The sequence below is a fragment of the Dama dama genome, chromosome 21 (genome assembly GCF_033118175.1).
Source record: "Dama dama isolate Ldn47 chromosome 21, ASM3311817v1, whole genome shotgun sequence".
Taxonomy (NCBI): Eukaryota; Metazoa; Chordata; class Mammalia; order Artiodactyla; family Cervidae; genus Dama; species Dama dama.
Window position 1 is genome coordinate 11,541,402 of NC_083701.1, and position 15,098 is coordinate 11,556,499.

The 15,098-nt window shown below is 45.2% G+C and overlaps 1 protein-coding gene across 13 annotated transcripts in view; it reads left to right on the forward strand.

Annotated features, from left to right (window-relative positions):
* The window catches only part of CYRIB (CYFIP related Rac1 interactor B), a 143,854-nt gene that overhangs the window by 54,195 nt on the left and 74,561 nt on the right, over window positions 1-15,098 (forward strand). The window contains exon 1 of one of the 13 annotated variants that reach the window (XM_061123196.1): window positions 8,079-8,151. The exons of the other annotated variants lie outside the window; for them this stretch is intronic. The gene's annotated coding sequence lies outside the window, so the exon portion shown is untranslated. Of the gene's footprint in view, window positions 1-8,078; window positions 8,152-15,098 lie in introns of those variants that run through there. 13 annotated transcript variants of the gene reach the window in all.

The following is a 15,098-nucleotide window of genomic DNA, read 5'->3' on the forward strand; positions in this document are numbered from 1 at the left end:
GAATACTGGAGTGGGTAGCCTATCCCTTCTCCAGCACATCTGCCTGACCCAGGAATTGAACCGGGGTCTCCTGCATTGCAGGCAGATTCTTTACCAACTGAGCTATCAGGGAAGCCCATAGTTCCTTATAATTCCTACTTGCAGGTAGGTCTTTGTTGTTTATATATTGTATCTATAGTAGTGCATATCTGTTAATCCCAAACTCCTAATTTATCCCACCCGCCTTCTCTTTTGGTAACTGTAAGTTCACACAAAATCTTATTTAAATGGCACCAATAAATTAGTGACCCTTGACACAATTAGGGATTTTCTTTTTTTTAATTTTTAAAACCTTTTTATTTTGTATTGGAGTATAGCAGATTAACAGTGTTGTGATAGTCATAACCAACAAGAGAATCTCTTCCTTTATGGTTTCCTCTGCCTCTGGTGGGGTGCCATATAAGGTGGGGGAACGGCAGATCAACCTCTCTTTGGGTTTCTGGGTCATAGCGGGGTGAGGCCCGGGAATGGGTGGCTCACCCAGCCCTTCCTCTCCCTTCCATCCCCGGTGCCATCTCTGACTTTAAAACATCACAGCCCCACCTTCTGTGACCCCTTCCTGTGCCTCTGCATCTTGACAAGGTGACCTGGCCGCCGTGGGGGTGGGCAGGTGGGTCAGGCCGTGGGCTCCCTGGAACACCGGGGGTTCCTTCTGGAGGGGGGTCTGCTTCTCCAGGTGGGCGGGGGGAGATCTTTTCTCGTGGAGGGTGTGACTTTTGAGCTGAAAATGCCAAAAGGTTCTTGAACCACACAAGGGGACTGAGAGAACTGTTTGTGGGAAAAGCCAGCACCGCCTTCCATGTCCTCGTAGACTTTCCTGCAGCCAGCTCTTCTCTAAGTGGGGCACAGGCTTTGGCCCGCAGACTGCTTACGACATCAGTCAACTCTGTGGATCAGCCCATCCCTCTTGGGAAAAACTTGGCCATAGAACAGGGTTTGGGAAGGAGACGTGAAGACATACAAAATCTCTGCTTTCTTCTTTTTGCGTTCAAGTCTTGGCAAGAAGACACGCTCTTTATTTCTGTCGCCTGTATCAGCAGCACATTCCCAAAATGAACTCCTCGACATGGTCCTGGCTTCGTCATAGTCGAGCTTTTCCGGCTGCAAACAATTTTGCTCCTAGTTGATGGGGACTCTAATGACTCCAGGTGGTGAATGGGCGGTGGGGAGTAGAGTTCTGTAGAAATATAGCTCAAAAGCGATACAAACACAGAGCAGAAAAGGGGAGGCTGGTGAAGAGGGGAGGGCTGCATTACAGCATGTTACATTTGTTGACATTGAAGAAACCAACCCTTTACCTTCACACCGGGAAGCTAGTTAAATGCTTTGTGGTGTGGCACAGGGTCCCGCCTGTATGTATTATAGAGGCTTTAACAACAAGTGCTGAAGTGCCTTTGCTAAGGAAAGATGACCAAGATAGATCATGAGATGAAACACAGCCGATGACAATTAACAACATGAACCATTTTTGTATAAATCACTGCATTGTTTTTACATAGATGTAGACACTGTGAAAACACTTGGAAGCATGTCCGCATGGCATAGGAGGTGAGCTCATGGGCTGTTTATGTTTTCTTCCTTTTGCTCCTCTGAATTTTCAAATTTTTTCTGCAATCAACATGTAAATATTATTCATATAGTCAGAGTGAAAGAGAGGTAGAGGGAGCCAGAAACCTCTTTTGTTTTTACCCAAATTTTAACCCCTGAAATCATTTGACATATTTATCGAGATCTTTAGGAGCTAGGTGGGCACAGTGACAGGTGTAGGAGTGGGCAGGGTAGCCTTGGCCTCTGCCTTCACTGAGCTGACATTGTGTTGAAAGTGTTTTTTTTTTTAATTTAAAATATATTTTTAAGCTCAAAAATAAAAAAAATTGCAATTGTAGTAAGTGCTAGAAGGGGTAAAAAAAAAGCCAGTGACATACGAGGGAATATGGAAGGGAAGGTCGACTTTAGGAAGGAATGGAAGGACCACTTTGAGGAGTGACCCTAGAGGAGGCTGAGATGCAGCTACGTGGCAAGTGTATTCAGGGCGTAGGGAGGGGCCAGCAGATGCTGCCTTCCTGCGGGTCACTCAGAGGGCTGGTGAAAGTTGACCTGCAGCTGCCCACGTATGACACTGTGTTACACTTGGAAATGTGAGGAGGCTCAGGGATGCACCTTGTAACTCTGGGGGCATGTGGCCATACGGACAACTTTATGGCCTCTGAGAGATCGGTTAATGTTTTGCTAAATCATAGGAACGTAATGGGCTTGAGCTGTTGAGTCTGTTCTTTGGTTCTTTTTGAGGAGCAGCTCTGATGTCATCCTTCACGCTGGACAGGCTTTGAGCCCTGCTCAGGAATTCCCAGGCCGCCTTCCCCATCCTCTTCTGTATTCATTAAACCCACCCATTGGGTGGACTCTCGTCTCTGTAAGGCAGGACCCTTGAGTCTTCATCCTCAGCCTGGGCTGTGGTGGGAATACCTGGGAAGGTGGCTCTTTGTTCTGGGATTCAGTATTCACTGATTCCTCAAAGAGGAGGAGGAGAGCAGTTGAGAGAAGTCCCTGAAAGTTAGATTAAGGACAAAGACTCGATACAGAGTCAACAAAAGCTATAATCTTGGTGCTTAAACATACTGGATGGTGTATTTGAGTTAACAGTGGCAGCAGCTATTCACGGAATCCTCTCGAAGAGCCACTGGACCACACAAATCAAGAACCATAGCAGGGTTCAGATCCTTTGACCCATCGATTAAAATCCATGGAACTTATGCTAAGGTCATCATTATTTTTTAGTGGGGAGAAACCAAGAAAACAGTGATGGCTATTCTATAACAGCAGTAGTAGTAATGACAGAGTACTTTCGGGTTTTTTTAATTCATTTTCCTGTTGTTGATCAGTCCCTCAGTCGTGCCTGACTCTTTGTGACCCCATGGACTGCAGCACACCAGGCTTCCCTGCCCTTCACCATCTGCTGGAGCTTGCTCAGATTCATGTCCATTGAGTCAGTGATGCCATCCAACCATCTTGTTCTCTGTCATCCCCTTCTCCTCCTGCCTTCAATCTTTCCCAGCATCAGGGTCTCTTCCAATGAGTTGGCTCTTGGCATCAGGTGGCCAAAGCATTGGAACTTCAGCTTCAGCATCAGTCCTTCCAATGAATATTCAGGGTTGATTTCCTTTAGGATTGACTGGTTTGGTCTTTAAGTCCAAGGAGATTTTCCTATACAGCATTTATAAGAGCATCGAAACATTCCTGTGAGTACGTTTTTATGTCCATTTCACAGAAGGGAAATGGAAGGTTAGAGAGAGGAGGTGAGTGCCCTGCTTCACTCTGGGAGATTCAGGCTCTGAACTCGAGCATGTGCCCTGTCACCTGTAGGTATGCTCAGAAACGGAGGAAATTGCTGGGAGCCCAGGAGGCAGAGGGAAGGAACCAAGACTGAAAAAATTATTGAACTTAGTGTGGGCTTAATTCTGTCCCAAGTACTGAACAAATTTTATCTAATTTTTAGAAAAATTGTGGGGAAACTGAGGTTCTGAGATTAACTTGTGAAGGTTGTAGGACAGGCTTCAAACCCTGGCAGGGCTAAATCCACAGCTCCCTGGTGCTTTTAGCTCTGCTTTAGTGCCTAGTGGTTCACAAGAATGCATTGCTCCAAGAGGGAATAATGAATGAAGGAGTGGATGGATGAGATGGATTAGGCCATAGAGAACTGTTTTTGTTGTTTAGTCACCAAGTCATGTCTGACTCTTTGCAACTCCTTGGAATTGCCACATACCAGGCTTCCCTGTCCTTCGCTGTCTGCTGGAATTTGCTCAGACTTATGTCCATTGAGTCCGTGATGCCATCCAACCATCTCATCCTCTGTCACCCCCTTCTCCTCCTGTCCTCAATCCTTCCTAGCATCAGGGTCTTTTCCAGTGAGTCTGCTCTTTGCATCAAGTGGCCAAAGTATTGGAGCTTCAGCTTCAGCATCAGTCCTTCTAATGAATATTCAGGGTTGATTTCCTTTAGGATTGACTAGTTTCACTTCCTTGTTGTCCAAGGGACTCTCAAGAGTCTTCTCCACACCACAGTTCGAAAACATCAATTCTTTGATGCCCAGCCTTCTTTATGGTCCAACTCTCACATCCGTATGTGACTACTGGTAAAATCATAGCTTTGACTATACAGACTTTGTCAACAAAGTAACGTCTCTGCTTTTTAATACACTGTCTAGGTTTGCCATAGAGAGTAGACATTAGGATTCCCATGGTCGATAGATTCTTTTCGACAGCTCTGTAATTTCCACATGCGATAGGGTTGCCCAAGCGTCTCCCATGAGATTTGCAGCTTTCCTGGCCCTTGAGGCTATGCTTTTCCAATACTCTTCACCTAAAGGCTCCCTTTCCTCGCCCAACTCATCCCTTGCAAAATGCCCAGAGTCAAATGAGTCCAGGGTGAACCAGGCGTGCAGGGTGTGGACCTTCAGCGACTGAAAGGAAACAGAGCTGTATCAACATGATGAAATATTCTGCAGCCTTAAAGTGAAAAATGTGCCTGGAAAAATAGGAAAAGATATTAGGAGGTAGTTGCACATATCTGAAGATACCAACTGAAGCAGTGTTCATTTACATGGATAAAGGTGGAAGAGAATAGGAATGAAACCTGGAAAGGTTTTGGGATTGGATGGAGTCACTGTCAGATTAATCTGTGAAGCTAGGAACTGCAGGGTCATGACCCACAGCTCCTGCTTTTTCTTCCCATAAATTCTACTAGTCACAAGCATGTGTAGATTCTATAATACATCAGTAAATATCTCAATTCTGGTGTCCACTCTTTCTCTCCACTGCCAGTTTCCCAGAACAGGCTCTTATTATGTCTCACCTGGACCTCGCAGCAGCTTCTCTGGTCTGGTGGTCTCCACTCTTTCTCCCACTGTAGTCCACATTGGACACTGTGGTCAGAGTGATCGTGATATAAAACACTTCTGATTTTTGTCTCTCCCTTGCTTAGAAGCTTTTATTTACTGGTGGTTGCCTTCAGGAGGCAAGTTCAGACTCTTTAGGATGGTGTTTGAGGAGGTCCTTTCCAGCCACCCAGTCTTCCCCCCCACAAGCATGTCATGAGCTCCCCTTCCTCTGCCCATGTGACTTTTCTTCTTGGCCCTTCCCCTGTCTCTTCAAGACCAAGCTCATCCTCTCTGAAGCCTTCACAGGGAGGGTTAGTTGCTCCACCCTCCAAAATTACAACGAATTATGCCGTGTTGTAATTGTGGGGTTACAGCCCTTCCCTTTAGTGAGCGTTGAGCCCTTCCAGGACAGGAACCACGTGACTTACTGACTTCACCCTAAACCCTTAGCATGGTGCCTGGGACACAGCAGAGGGGCAAAACTGTGTTGATTGAATGACTCAGTGACTGAATTTGTGAAAAGCAAAAGCGGAAATGCAAGCCAAGGGCTTTTAGTACGGTGCCTGACACATATACTAAGAATTCAAAAAAAAAAAAAAAAATGCTAACAAGCCACCATGGTTAAATCATCATTAGAGCCTAGTGCTTTTATGTAAACATCTTTTTTTTTGCATCCTTTTTTTTTTTTTTCCAACCTGAGACTTTGACCACAGCTGGAATGTGATTACATTTATGCAGAAGGATGAAGAAGGGGTTATGGAAGAGTAAATTCATTACTTCTCCTAGGCTTTTGTTTCCTGTCCCCTCTTCCAGGACCTCTCACATGGGATAGTGGCAGAGCTTACACAGGTCAGGAACAGTTGTAGGGCTGATAAGGAGAAAGGTGTCTCTGAAAAAAGCAATTTATCCTCCTCATGGGACTCATCCTCTATTTTACAGTTATCACTCATCAAATGGATTGTTTTCTTTGCTGGCCTGTAAGCTCCTCCAGGCCAGCATCATGTCTATGTCTCTTTCCAGAAATAAAATTCGGACCAATGAATGACAGTTGATGGACATCAGATTTCTGATCAGTGTAAAAGAAGAGGCTCCTAGGACTTCCTTTGTGGTCCAGTGGTCCCTGCTTCCACTGCAGAGGTGAGGGTTCAGTCCCCATTTGAGAAAATTCCACATGCTGTGGAGTGAGGCCAAAATAATTAATTAAAAAAGGAGGCTCCTCTCAATTAGAGGATAATGAGCTCCACATAATTGGAGATACTCAAGCTAAAGTTGATGTTCACGTGTTGAGGATATTACAGATGAGATTCCTTCTGCTCTCCAGGGGAGACTTGGTTCCAGGTGTGTGGTTGCTGGCAGCTTGTATCTAAGGGACTGAGCAGGTGTAAGAACTCTTTCTCTGGTTCAAATAGAGGACGGTGGGTTGATATGGGTCAGAGTTATTTAAGAGTAGGTGTTCGTGTATCAGACAAATGGGTCAGAGTTCTTGGATTGTGGAGACTGTTCTGTTAGCATCAGTGTTTGCAAAACATCAGCGCCCTGTGTTCCATTGAAATTGATGAAGGTTATGATGGATACAGTGTAAGACCCCCAAATCACCCTTAAGTGTGATAATCAGGGTAAAAGTCTGAGGCCTAGGACTCTTGCCCTTAGTGTGTGCCTTGATAAAGGCACCTACTCTCTCCATGATGCTCTTGCCACATTTCTTTGTAATATGGCCAATATCACTTGGTCTCCATGTAACCCAAGAGGAAGACAGAAAGCTACATAAGGTTAAGGGCTGCCTTCTATATCTGGGGCAAGGAGTGTTTGCTTGGCTACCTGTGGTAAGGCCCAGATCACTACTGGGATCTTACCTATTTGACTAGAACAAGGGTTCATAATCAGGGTTTCATAGATAGGCTTCCTGGATCCAAAAATCTCCTGAAATTGTGTTCAAGTTTGTGTGCCTGTACGCATTTCCCTGGAGAGAAAAGTGCATACTTTTATGGGATCTTCAGTAGGGATCTTGACCTCAAAATATTTAGAACCATTTACCTTCATAGTTACTATCTGCTTAGCAGTCAAATTGAAAATATCCCTGGGAGATGTGATCATTTACACTGTGGCATTAATGAAAAAAATGTGAGAGTTTCATAACGGGATTAGGATGAGCTAGCTAGATGCGATGTTCTTGTTTTGTAAGTAAAGAGGGAACATTTATGTTCAGAGTGAAAGGGGAATTTGGGGAAAATGAAGAAGCTGTGCCCTCTACCACATCCAACTTCTCTGTCCATCAGATAACGTTACCCAGACCAGACCCCAGAACAGAGTCTCATTTATCTGAAAGTGCTATGTGTAGCACCATGCAAGTCTCAGGTGGCGCCTGATTACTGTTCTCAGACTGATTATTTAACACCTCCCAAGGGCGTCTCCACGATACCATCGCAGGAGGTAACGGTGTACCTCTTGGCCCTGGGGAGCCTGCCAAGCTCATCTGTAGTATCTGGGAGTTTGAGTCTCAATCAGCACCTGTAGGAAAGGCGTGCCCACCCACCCACGTGTAGGGGGGCGGTGATGGATTGTGGCGACTTTGATGGGTTCAGCAGAGTCCAGATCTGCGAGTCTCGAGTTCCAGTTTCTGCCATTTCTGAGCTTATTGACCTGAGGCAGGTCACTGACACCTCTGAGCCTCAGTTTTTCCATCTGTAAAATGAGAAGGCTGCAAGACGCGGGTCCACCCAGAAGCCATCTCGGCCTTTAGGGTGCTGCCCCTTTAAGGAGGGCGGGGTAGCGGAGAAGGTAGCCGCGCCCCCTTCCTCTCCTCGCGGAGCCCTCCAGACCACCTGTCTCCGGCCTCGCCCCGCCCCCTAGGGGAGGGGCGGGAGCAAAGGGGGCGGGGAAGGAAGACTGGGTTTACCTTGAGGGGCGGGCGCGCGGCGCATGCGCACGGCCGGACAGGTCCGCGGCGCTCACTTCCTGGCATTCCCCCCTCCCCCTCCTCGCCGTTACCCTGTACATCCGGGTCATTTGCCCTCCCCGCTCGGAGGAGCCGCCGCCGCCGCCGCCGCCGCCGCCTGGCTCGTCGCGGGTCCGCCACAGGGGCAGGTGCGGAGGGCTTCCCGGTCCGGCCGCCGCAGCCGTCGCTGCCCCGCTCCGGGCCCGGGGCTCCCCCTAGCGCCGCTGAGGAGCCGCCGCCGCGGCTCAAGGAGGGCGGAGGAACGGGGCTGAGAGAGAGCGCCTGGCGGCTCGCGCGGAGGGTGAGTGGTTTATTTTTTTCCTCTTTTCGCCGCTTCTCTCACACCCCTGGCTCGTCTGCTCCGCGACCCCATTTTGGCGGAGAGGCGGGCGCGGTGGGGCCGGCGCGGGGCTTCCTCATCCCCCCGCCCCCCACCGTGGCCGGGGGCCCGCCCCGGCGCCCACCCCTGGCGCTGCGGCGGCATCTCCGCGGGCGCCCCGGGCCCTTCCTCCGCGTCCCGGGCCGCCCCGGCGCTCATTCATTCGGCTCTGCCTTTCTCCGCCCCTGCCTCCTTCCCCTCGCGTCTCCCCGCGCGTGCTCGCCGCCCCCTCCCGTGCCCGGTCCTGCCTCCGCCCGTGGCCTTTGGCCCCGGGCGCTTCCCCTCCCGCGTCTGTGGTCGCCCCCCGACCCGGAGCGCCCACGTCCTTTCCTCCCAGCGGCCGCCTTCCCTCCCGGTGCTGCTCCCCGGATCCACACCCCCTTCTCCCTCGGACTCCACCGTGCCTCGCCCGGACACGCGGCCCTGCTGGTCACCTGCCTTGAACTTGGTGCCCCGACCCCTTCCACCTGTGCCACGATACCGTCCGATTCAGGTGCTGCATGGACCGCAGATCCTTAGCATTTAAAGTCCCGGTTCTCGGTCCTAGGGTGTGGTCTTAAGCTGTGTTTCCAAAACACACGTTTCTACTATAATTATCCAAATGCATGACTGTCAAACTCTAGTGGAAGTGGCACTTGCTGTGTGTGTGTGTGTGTGTGTGTGTGTGTGTGTGTGTGTGTGTGTGTGTGTGTGTTGTCCTCATGGTTATTCTGGGTCACACCAAATATCTCTCTCTTTTTTTTTTCCTGGAGGAGTGTGTGATTGATTTGCTCTGAATGTAAAATTTGGCCGAAGATTGTTACTCTTCAACTCCTCCACATTCCTTCTCCCGCTGTTCCATGACTGATTTGCAACATTACCTGTTAATACTGTTTGTTGGTGAAGCTGCTTCTCGGCTCATCTGTCACCAGCAGTTACTGAATGTCCCCCAGTGTGCAGAATACTGATGAAATGCCTGAATTCTTGCAGTGCTACAAAATGCCATTCTGGAGAAGACAAAGATTTGGGGCATTTGTTTTCACTTTTTCTCCCCTCCCTCCTGTAAATTTACTGAGTTTGAAATCTTTTTACTCCTTCATGTGTAATGTGGAGAATGTGTATCAGTTGTGTGTTCTTATAGTTGCCATTTGGAAGACTGACATTCCAGAGGAGTGTTTTGTATTGCTCAAGGAATTTCAGTCACTTGGGTGTTCAGAGACTTATTGCAGATCGTTTTAGACTAATGTATCAAGAAAAATAAACTGATCCTTTTAATTCTTTAATTACACTTAATAATAGAAACAGAAGCTCTGTGTCTGGAACAACTTGGTAATTGGGGCTTATTTGATAGCCTGTTTGTAAAGTGTTGCAGTTAACTAAAACTGCCTGATTCAGCATTCATAAAATGAAATGACAGCAGTTTTTCTAATGTGACATTCATAGTTCATAATAATGAACTCCGAGGAAGGTACTTAATCCTGAAGTGCACCTTCCTGCTGTCAGTTTGATACAATTGCTGTAAATATTAATAGCATTTGTCTTAACAGCCCTTTCTTCTGGAGAGGTAGGTACTAAAAAGGTGGTTGGCTGTTTGTCCCCTTTCAGGTTTTGGATAACCACTTGAAGCACTAAGATTACTTAACTTGGAGTCAAGATTGCATTTTTTTTTTTTGGCAGAGCCAATTTGCTGGGTAATATATATGTTAAATTCTTTAAAACTTTAACAGGTACCTACTTGAGAAAAAACTTGTTTTGTAAAATGTAGGATAAAAAGTATGAATTCTAGATTGTTTGATAATTGCATTAAGGCTAGATTTTTCTCTCCTAAGAAAAAATGGTTGATCAAAGGAAGGCATGATTAGTAAATTGACCCTAGTCACCCCAGCAAAAATTCAGTTTCAGATGCTGAGTGAAACTGAGTGAATGTACTTTATTTCTGATAGATTACAAGTGACATGTAACAGCTAACTTAAGATTTTCTCTAAACTTTCTCCTTCAAATGGGTGAAAAATAGTGTCATTCTTGAGGTTATTTGACTCATTTAAAGTGGTCATTTACCTTTACTTAGTAATTGAGCAGTAGAGACAGATGCCTATTTCATTTAATCCTAGTCTCCTCCGGGAAAATACTGTGCTGTCACTTTTATGAGGTTACTTAACTCATTAACTATTGATGCACTCCACGGTTAGAACGTATAATTTACTCTTTTCACTGTTTAAGGAAAACAAAATTTCACAAACATTTAATCACAGTGTTGGTGGCCCCACTGTTACTGTGGTCTTGCCTTTCCTGTTACTATGTAACAGGGTTTAGCACAGTGCCTGCCCCTGCATAGTGGACATGCAGTCAGTGTTCTGACTGAATGAATGGCAGGTTTGCAACAGTTAGACTGTAACATTTTGTAATTATGTAGCAAAAGTTTTAGAGAAAGATGTTGATTGCTCTCAGATGCAATTTTCTCGAGTAACTTGTAAGTTTTGAGAATTGCTATATATAATTATTTTAAACTGCTTTGAAATCTTTGGGGAGAAACTATAATAGACATGTCAGTTTGTGATATGCTTTAGTTCCCTGAAGGGATATGTTCACTGAAAATGGATATTTGATGTATGTATCTTGTCAACATTCATGGCCAGTGGTAATTCAGATAATTTCTTGTGTATTTAAAGTTTCTAAAAATCAGTGTAAAAATTCTTGAGTGTGTAAGTTCATCCTATATTATAATCAGTTCACTAAATAAGGTTAATTTTCAAGGAGCATTTTTTCATATAGTAGAAAATAATGAATCTGATAATGTGGCAATGTTTACTTAATGTTTCAGTGGTGGTGATGATAATGATGTTAATAGTAACTAACACGTAGCTAGCGTGTGCTACTTGCCGGGAAGTGTTGTAAGACATTTAATCTTTACAACACCCTACTTCTAATAGGTGATAGTATTATAGACCTGGAAACTAAGGTTAGGTAACTGAAGGGACACAGAGATGGAGGACTGGGTCTCTGCTCCTAATTGTTACTCTGTAATGGTGAACACCTCTGTGCCACGTTCTCTATACGACCGTGCAAGGTGTAGGTTAATTCCTAGTTAATTCTTAACTAGCATTAGCAAAGTAAGGCTCAAGCTGCTTAGGTAACTTGTCCAAGTACTTGCCCAAGTAGGATCAAGAAGGCTGGCATTTCAGTGCAGGCCTTTGTGACTTGTAGTCTTCACTAAAATTATTTCAAAGTACTAATTTGAGGTCCTGTATTTTATGTTATATATTTAGAAGGCATACTTAAAACAGCAAGTCTCCAAACGTTTTCACCTGCCACACAGGATGGATAATGTTCACTCTTCTCTACTGTCTGTGAGCATATATGTTACGTGTCAGTTGCTCAGTCGTGTCTGACTCTTTTCAACCCCATGGACTATAGCCCACCAGGCTGCTCTATCCATGGGATTCTCCAGCCCACCAGGCTTCTCTGTCCATGGGATTCTCCAGGCAAGAATACTGGTGTGGGTTGCCATTCCCTTCTCCAGGGGATCTTCCCGACTCAGGGATCCAACCCAGGTCCCCTGCACTGCAGGCAGATTGTTTATGGTCTGAGTTACTGTGAGCGTATACAGGATTATAATTTCCTGTCCACTGGCTGTAGCTTCACCCCTTTCCCACTCACACAAGTATACTGGAATGCAAATGAGTGACATTTGTAAAATTTTTTAAACAAGGAAATCATTCTTAGAATTTTGATCCTTTAACTGTAAGCCATTTCTTGTGACATGCCCCACATCCTGATTGTGGTACGTACCATGGGTGAGAATGGCTGTTTTCAAAGACACTGGGCGATTTTATTTCAGTAGAAGACCTAATGCAGAGATGTATTTTAGTAGCTGTTTTAGTTTGTTTTGGAAAGGTGATGCTCCGGTGCTGTTGTGTACAGCGCTCTGAAGCTTTCGGTCCTCTGACAGTCACTTTCTGCCTGTGAGTGATCTCTACCGGATGTGTTCTAGTCAGTGCATTATGTTAGCTCTATGCTAAGTCTAAACTGATAGACACCTTTCACTGTGTCTGTCTACACTGTGCCCCCAAATCCTTGTCTTAGTCATAAATTGGCATGTTCTCAGATAATCCAAATTGCACTGAATACTGAGGTCAGTTTCAGAAAACACCAGAAAAGAATATTCCCAGATATTATTACTTGGGATTGTTGTTGCTGTTCAGTCGCTGAGTTGTGTGTGACTCTGTGGCTCCTGGGACTGCAGCTCGCCAGGCTTCCCTGCCCTTCCGTCTCTCCTGGAGTTGGCGTAGACGGCTGTCCACTGGGTCGGTGATGCCGTCCAGCCGCCTCACGCTCTGCTGTCCCCTTCTGCCTCTGGACTCAGTCTTTCCCAGCATCAGCGTCTTTTCCAGTGAACCAGCTCTTCGCATCAGGTGGCCAACGCATTGGAGCTTCCAGTAGGTTAACCCTAACCCTGTTAAGTTTCAGTCATTCCAGTGAATATTCGTGGTTGATTTCCTTTAAGATGGACTGATTTGATCTCCTTGCTTTCCAAGGGACTCTCAAGAGTCTTCTCCAGCACCACAATTCCAAAGCATCCATTCTCCAGCACTCAGCTTTCTTTATGGTCCATCTCTCACATCTGTGCAATGGCTGTTGGAAAAACCATAACTTTGACTGTATGGACCTTTGTTGGCAAAGTGATATCTCTGCTTTTTAATATGCTGTCTAGGTTTGTCATAGTTTTCCTTTCAAAGAACAAGTGTCTTTAATTTCATGCCTGCAGTTACCATCTGCAGTGATTTTGGAGCCCAGAAAAAGAAAATGTCTGTCACTGTTTGCACTTTTCCCCCTATTTGCCATAAAGTGATGGGACTGGATGCCGTGATCTTAGTTTTTTGAATTTTGAGTTTTAAGCCACCTTTTTCACTCTTCTCTTTCACCATTATCAAGATGCTCTTTAGTTCCTCTTTGCTTTTTGTCATTAGAATGGTATCATCTGCATATCTGAGGTTGTTGATATATTTCTCTGCAGTCTGGACTCCAGCTTGTGATTCATCCAGCCCAGCATGTCATGTGATGTACTCTGCATATAAGTTAAATAAGCAGGGTGACAATATACAGCCTTGACATACTCCTTTCCCAATTTGGAACAAGTCCGTTGTTCCATGTCTGGTTCTGTTACTACTTGGCCTGCATACACATTTCTCAGGAGACAGGTAAGGTGGTCTAGTATTCCCGTCTCTAAGAATTTCCACAGTTTGTTGTGATTCACACAGTCAAAGGCTTTAGTATAGTTAGTGAAGCAGAAGTAGATGTTTTTCTGGAACGCTCTTGCTTTTTCTTTTTTTTTTTTTTGTTTGTTTTTTAAAAAATTTTTTACACGTGCATCAACTCTTGCTTTTTCTGTGATCCAGTGAATGTTGGCAATTTGATCTCTGGTTTCTTAGCCTTCTCTAAATCCACCTTGAACATTTGGAAGTTCTTGGTTCATGTACTGCTAAAGCCTAACTTGAAGGATTTTGAGCATCGCCTTGCTAGCAGTGTGAAATGAGCACAATTGTACATTAGTCTGAACATTCTTTGCCATTGCCCTTCTTTGGGATTGCAGTGTTAACTGACCTTTTTCAGTCCTGTGGCCACTGCTGAGTTTTCCAAATTTGCTGGCATATTGAGTGCAGCACTTTAATAGCATATCTTCTAGGATTTGAAAGAGCTCAGCTGGAATTCCATCACCTCCACTAGTTTTGTTTATAGTAATGCTTCCTGTATTTCTATATTTGGGATTGTCCATGACATTTTTCTGTTCTTAATGTGGGTAATGGAGAATTAAAGGCACTGATTTAAATGGAATGGAGATCGGCTACATCTTGAAGTGGGCTTTTGTAGTTTGTTGACTTGGGCTCTTTTTTTGGCTCCACCACAGGGCTTGTGGGATCTGAGCTCCCCAACTGGGGATCAAACCCAGGCCATCAGCAGTGAAAGCCTGGAGTCCTAACCACTGGATGCCAGGGAGTTCTTGACTTGTTCTCTTATTGGTAGGGTCTTCATGTAAAATTTTAGTATGTATGGACAAAAACATTTCATTTAAGTCCTGATTTGCTTTTTCCTGATAGTGTTAATATTCTCGGATCATCTGTAAGATATGAATAATACTATCCTTGCTACTTGCCTCCCAACACTGTTGTGAGATTTTTGTATTTATTTCAGTGCAGCATAATAGGGGAGGAAGAATGTAATTTTATTGAAGTGATGCACTTTTAAGTTGAATGATCATTAATTTTTGTTTTGTTTTGTTTTGTTTTGATGTATTTCTTTGACACCTGGGACAGTACATGGTATATGATTGCTATTGATTACTCAAATAGTTATTGAGCACATAAGCAGGGTTATACTACAGTGAATAAAATGTTAGTGGTCCCTTTTTAACAGTAGAAGCAAAGACGGAGGAGAATAGACAGTATGAATTTAGCAGGTACCTAATCTTATGAGCTAGGATAAACACCCATCTTGTAATGCCATCTAAACTGAGATCTGAAGAGTGGACCATTAGTCAGTCTGGCAAGAGGAGAAACGCATGGACACAGGAAGGAGGAGAGGCCAAAGCCTGGAGATGAGAAGAATCCTGTGTGTCTCAGAAACAGCTGCTGGTTCTGTGTGGCAATACTGCAGGGCATGAAGGAGACGTGGGAAAGGGGTGGACAGGAAGTGTGCTGTGAGGCTGGCTGGCTGGGTCATGTTAACAGGTTCAGGGCAGTTTGGACCAAAGGCCACGGTAAGTCATTATAGGACTTTAAAGGGGGTGAGAAATACTCATTTATCTTTTCAAAAGATTGTTCTCAAAACTTTTGGAGAATGGACTGAAGGTAAAGTAAGACTGAATATAGTTGAGCAAGCTCAGAGGGTTTTGC